Source organism: Triticum dicoccoides, chromosome 2B, assembly GCF_002162155.2.
Source record: "Triticum dicoccoides isolate Atlit2015 ecotype Zavitan chromosome 2B, WEW_v2.0, whole genome shotgun sequence".
NCBI classification, from domain to species: Eukaryota; Viridiplantae; Streptophyta; class Magnoliopsida; order Poales; family Poaceae; genus Triticum; species Triticum dicoccoides.
This window is the reverse complement of record NC_041383.1, coordinates 152517104-152523679: the sequence shown is the minus strand read 5'-3', so window position 1 is coordinate 152523679 and position 6576 is coordinate 152517104.

Genomic DNA, 6576 nt, shown 5'->3' with positions numbered 1-6576 from the left:
GGAGGCTTAGCTGCAGCCCAGTGCTAGCCTAAGTTATCAAAATCCTTCCGAGTGAAGAGCAAACCTCTCACTCGGGGGCTTAGCTGCAGTCCGAGTACTCGCCTAAGTTATCGAAAATCCTACTGAGTGAAGAGCGAACCTCTCACTCGGAGGCTTAGCTGCAGCCCAGTGCTAGCCTAAGTTATCAAAATCCTTCCGAGTGAAGAGCAAACCTCTCACTCGGGGGCTTAGCTACCGCCCAGTGCTCGCCTAAGTTATCAAAATCCTACCGAGTGAAGAGCAAACCTCTCACTCAGGGGCTTAGCTGCAGTCCAAGTACTTGCCTAAGTTATAAAAATCCTACCGAGTGGTAAGCCAGACTTCCACTCGGAGGCTTAGCCGCAGCCCAGTGCTCGCCTAAGTGGACTAAGGAATAAGTCGATTGCAATAAAGGCGCCCTGCTTTGAACCTGCAAAAGACATTTCGAGCCAAAAGCAATCATATTCAAGCACCAAATTCAAGTTCGAATCGATATCTAAAGGAACCGAAAGTGCTCAGGCGCTAAGCCCGTTAAGGTTTATCGGTTACAATTCCACTCGGCATACCGAGGCAAATTTAAAGCGTCGAGCTTAGAAGAAGTGTTTTACCCCTCCTGCGGAGGGCTGGAAGGTGCAACAAACTCATCAAGATCAATTCCGTCTGCGATCCGAGTGGCAGCCGCAAGGAAAGTTTCCATAAAGGACCTGAAGTCGTGTTTCTTGGTGTTGGCCACCCGGAGGGCCGCCAGCTTCTCTTCTCGCGCATCTTTGCAGTGGACTCGGGCCAGACACAGAGCAACATCTGCACCGCACCGAGCCGAGGACTTCTTCCACTCCTGCACTCGACCCGGGATCGTGTTCAAGCGAGCCATCAGCGACTCAAGGTCATTCTGAAGTGTCTCCCCAGGCCAGAGCGTCGAGTCGATGCGAGATGTGGCGACCTTCAGCCTTGCAAGATAGTCCACGGCAACTGCAACACGGGACTCCAGTCGGAAAACATTCATGGCAACTTCGTCGTTCACCGGAGAATTGACGGGGTCGAGGTTTGGTTCCAGCCGGCTAGTTTCTTCTTCAAAGTTTTGACAAAATTCTGCAAGGACGATCACCGAGTCAAGGTGATGGTCGAATGGAAAAACCACGATTGGAAATAATTGCCTAGCATAGAGGTTTACCTTCAAGCATAAGAAACAGCTTCTTGGCAAGACCACTTAGGAAGGCCTCCGGATCATTTTTCTTCCCAGTCAACTTACTGACTTGGTCGGTCAGGGCAGCTTTATCAGTTTTCAGTCGACTGACCTCCTTGTTGGCGATCCCAAGAGCAGCTTTCAGATTGGTATTGTCTTGTTCAAGCTTGGTGACTGAAGCTAGCTTCTAGTCAGCAAGCTTGATCTTCTCAGCTAGTTCAAGGTCTTTCTTCTGTTGGGCCTCCCTTACCTTACCTGCAAGTTATAGCATGATCAGATTTTGAAACAAACAAAGGGAAAAGCAGTCGTCAAGGTCTCACCAAACATACCTTCGGTCTCCTCCTTTGCTTTCGTCAGTTTCTCCTGAACCAGCTTCAAGTTCAGCTCGAGCTGAACGTGCTTGTTTTCCAGCTCAGAGTAGCGAGCCACAAGATCACAGGAGTTCTGCGAAGAACCAATCGACTAAATGTCAAATATAATTCACTTCCGAGTGAAAAAGGAAAAATCACACGTTTCTAAGACTACAGCCAAATACAAGCATTCGACCGTAGTCTCGGGGACTACACCCAGTGGGTGCACTCAGCGTGCCCCCACTAATCCTATCGAAGATAGAGTCGACCAGTCGACCTCAAAAAAAAATTATAATCCACAGTCTCGGGGACTGTAATCTTTAAGACTGTAATCGACTGCAAGCAGTCGACCACAGTCTCGGGGACTACACCCAGTGGGTGCACTCAGCGTGCCCCCACCGGTTTGCGAAATCCATTCGACATAGTCGAATGACGCAAAGACTGAAATTATAAAACCTAAAGCCGACTGCCAGCAGTCGACCTTAGCCTTGGAGACTACACCCAGTGGGTGCACTCAGCGTGCCCCCACTAATCCTATTGAAGACAGAGTTGACCAGTCGACCAGTTTGCGAAATCCATTCGACATAGTCGAATGACGGAAAGCCTGAAATTATAAAGCCTAAGGCCGACTGCCAGCAGTCGACCTTAGCCTTGGGGACTACACCCAGCGGGTGCACTCAGCGTGCTCCCGCTAACACAGAGTCTGAATCGACACACCCAGTGGGTGGCTACTATAAATTCTAGAAAGAAAAGTTTTTGATAGCATATCCTAACAGAACAGGCGGTGGTCGACTGACCTGAACATTGCTTTGAAGGGCGGAACTGGCGTCGTAAGCTGCCTGGCTCGCATCCCGGATGGTCCTTAACTGCTCCATCATGATCCCTGCCTGGCGTATCGCCTCCTTCGCGGCGCCAGCTTGGTCCTCTGGGACGTGGTGCGTCGTGAAGAGGGAGGGCTGCTGAGCACTCGTCAGTGGATCTGCGAAGGACACAGTGTGTCGAGTGGTATTCTCTTCCTCCGCAATCAGAGTCTCAGGCGCCGCCACATCCTGGGGCACCCTGCTGGCAGACGCTTTCCTACTCTTTCTGCGCTTCAGCGGTTCCTCATCCTCATCATCATCAGGGAGAGTGATAACAACATTGGGTGGAGCTACAGAGAAGAATCAGGATTAGAGATCATGAGTCAGTCGACTAAAAACGGCGTTAAGAATATAGTACCTGGTTTTGAGGTTGCTGCGTCCTCCATCTCATGGTCATCAGCCCGGGCTGAGGTCTCAGAAGTAGCAGCACTGCAACTCCAAAGAATCAGTCGACTAACTTCAGCGTCGACCAGAGACAAAGTTCACACAAAATAAGAAGACTTAAGCAGCATGATTACCCTGATATGGTGGGGATGGACACTTTCATCTTCGGCAGGAGCTTGGTCGGCTTCGACGGAGCCGCCCGGGGCTGCTTCGGCGCCTTTTCAGTCGGCGCCGGAGAGGTGGTCCGAGGGCGCTTGGTCGACTGTGCAACGGTCGCAACCCCCTTGCCACGTTCAGTCGAAGGGTCGTGGACAAGCTTCGACCGCCTTTCTGAGCGCGGTGGTACGACCTCCTCCTCCTCCTCTTCTTCCTCGTCTTCAGTGTCATCTTCATCACCGTCATCGTCGTCATCGTCATCATCATCCTCAGCAACGTCCGAGTCCCATTCCTCCTCCTCCTGGCTCTCGCCCCCACTCGCCTCACCCTCTTCAGTCGGAGCCTGTGCTCCATTGGGCATCGAGTACAGCTCGGTGAGGGCCTGATAGACATCAAGACAAGGATCAATCGACCAATTAGCAGAATAAACAGAAATGAATATGACAAGAACACAGTGGAGAGCAGAGCAGGCATACCTTGTCTGGATCACTGTTGTGGTCGAGTGGAGGAATCCTTCTGGCTCCGCGTGGGTTATCCTTGTTTCCGGTAACGGCGGCCATCCATCTTTCCAGAGTGACATCGTCGACTGCTTCTGGATAGACTCGAGTCTCGTCTTCAGTCCCACAGTACAACCACATGCAGTGGCTCCGGAACTGAAGGGGCTGGATACGACGCCTAAGGAAAACCTCCAGGAGATCCATGCCCGTCACTCCCTCCCGAACCAACTGTACCACGCGCTCCATCAACATCTTCACGTCAGCTTTCTCCTCCGGAATCAACTTCAGAGAGGAGGGCTTGTTCACTCGGTCCATGGTAAACTGAGGGAGTCCACTCGACTGCCCCGGCGTCGACTGATCCTGGCAGTAGAACCAGGTCGACTGCCAGCCTCTGACTGACTCGGGAAAAGTCATGGCTGGGAAGGTGCTCTTATTCCTCACCTGGATCCCCAGGCCCCCACACATTTGGACGACTCGGGTTCTTTCGTCGCCTGGGCTCGCGTTCTTCACGGTCTGAGAGCGGCACGTGAATATATGCTTGAACAAGCCCCAGTGCGGTCGACAACCCAGAAAACCCTCACACATGGACACGAACGCGGCAAGATAGGCGATAGAATTTGGGGTAGAGTGGTGGAGCTGCGCTCCAAAGAAGTTCAAGAAACCACGGAAGAAAATACTCGGCGGCAAAGAAAATCCACGATCAACATGGGTGGCCAAGAGCACGCACTCACCCTCTTCTGGCTGGGGCTGCCACTCCTTCCCCGGAAGCCTCGCGGCTCCATGGGGGATCAAGCCCTCGTTGGCCATGTCGAGGAGATCTTTCTCCGTGATGGTCGACTGGATCCAATCTCCTTGGACCCAGCCCTTCGGCAGGCGGGATCTAGACGAAGACCCGCCGCGGCTGGTGGATCTCCTCTTCGCCTTCTCTGTCGCCGACGCCTTCTTCGCGCGTTCCAGCGCCGCCGTCTTCTCCTTGGCCATGGTTGCCGGCGAGACGCGCGAGGAGAGGTTGGGCGGAGGCGAGAGCGAGCGCGTCGGGCGGAGACGAAGGGAGCAGAGAAAGAGAATGCTGAGGCACTGTACAAAAAACCCTCGCCGGGCGCATTTATAAGGTCCCTTCCGAGTGAATGACAGGTGGGCCCGGTCGATCTAATCATATCCAGGAACAGTTATGCAGGCGGGTTACGTGGCGAAGAAAGCGGCGCGGGGATCGAGGCGTCTATATCCCGTCCCATCCGAACGCCGCGGTCCGCTCCGTTTCGCGCGCTTCCCCAAATTTCGCATCCCGCGGAATCCGCGAACGGCAGACCAGTCTGTCAGACGCAGGATTTCCTACGATCCGTCGCTCGGAAATCGTCAAAGCCCGAAAGATCACTCGACGAAAGAAGAGAATGGATCGAGTCGACTGAAGACAAGTTGGTCACTATCAACGAAGAGATTCTTTGATCCAGAACAACGCACGACCAGTGCGCAAAAGTTAATCGGAAATAACATCAACTCCTTCCTCACTCGAAGCCTCAATCCATTCGGGGGCTAATGATGGGGTCATGTACCTAGGGTAGGGTCACAGACCTGATCTAAGTACCCTGCCCAAGGACACCCTTAGAAGAGGTCACCTTCCAGTCGACCAACGAGGGACTCACTCGACTGACTTGAAGGACTCGACCACGAAGACTCACTCGACCACAAGAAGGTCAAGAGGCACTCTGCACTGCAACGGCCTGTAATTAAGTAGACTTTATGATAGTAAAGACACTTTATGTGGGGCGTTATCAGTAACGCCCCAGACTTAACTCACCTTAAACCCTCTCCTACGTGGGCTGGCTGGGGTCCTGGCGCACTCTATATAAGCCACCCCCTCCACAGGTAGAGGGGTTCGGCATCTTGTAACTGATATACATATAATCCACTCGACCGCCTCCGGGCTCCGAGACGTAGGGCTTTTACTTCCTCCGAGAAGGGCCATCTCTTGTGTTTACAACCTCTCCATAGCTAGGACCTTGCCTCTCCATACCTACCCCCCTACTCTACTGTCAGGCTTAGAACCACGACAGGCGGTCTGCAGGAGGAGGAGGAGGTCGTGCGGGGGGCGGGTTTTTTTTTATAGTGTGGGGCGATTAGCGATCGATCGTGGCTTGTTGCGTGGTTGGTAGCGTTAAACACAGAATGATTAAGGGCCATTAGATTTTGATGATGGATGAATGGGATTGTTTAGATTTGCCCCTCTTTTTTTTTTATAGTGGTAGTAGACGCAGCCGTCTGAGTACATAACCGCATAATCTCCGTGTTGCGCGGGCTATCACTCGCGTCGTCGGGGTGGCAGTGGCGCAGAGCGCATGCGCCCGTCTCCTCCGCGCGGCTGTCCCGTGAGACGCTTCTTGAAATCGCGCCTGCTCCTGCTCTCGGGGCCCGCCGGGGAGGGGTGCACCCGCCTTCTCTACCCGCGAACCCACGCGGCTAATAAAGCCCAACGCTACTTAGCATTGGCATCATGTGTTTGCAACGATGTGGTGTGCAGCTGCGCAGAAGGATTCGCACGGAAGGAGCGCGGAGAAGACGCGCCTGCATGCTGCGAGGGGGCAGATGCCCAGTTTTCCAGGCCATCGAGCGTACGAGGTTGCTTTCTTGTGACTTGTTGTCAGGGGCATCATGGTTAGCTCAAGATGCCTGAAATTGTTTTTCATGACGTTCGCGGTCGTTTAAGAGGCCGAATTTGCAAAGTCCCGTTGTAAATGCTCTAAGACTCTACAGTCAGTGGGACGCTGTATTTTGTTTCTAGAATACGTCAATACGCCTTCGCGGGCACTGACCGGGGCACCTCAAATTAGCCACTTTGCATCCGCCTCTCTCATATTTCATCTCCTAAATCCATACAAAGCATGCAAAAAAAAAACGTGCTACATCTACGTACTATCCTAACTACTCTTCGTCGTCGGAGATGTCCACGACGACGGTGTCGGGCACCGGCTGGACGGGCGGGTAGGAGGGCTCCGGCTCATCCTCCTCCCCCTGAAAGTCCTCCTCCTCGTCATCCTCCTCCCCCTCCTCCTCCGGATCCACTGCATCCGAAGGTAGCCCCGCCGCGATCCGGGTTTTGCGCCTAGTCCGAATCTGCTCAAGGAGCTCGA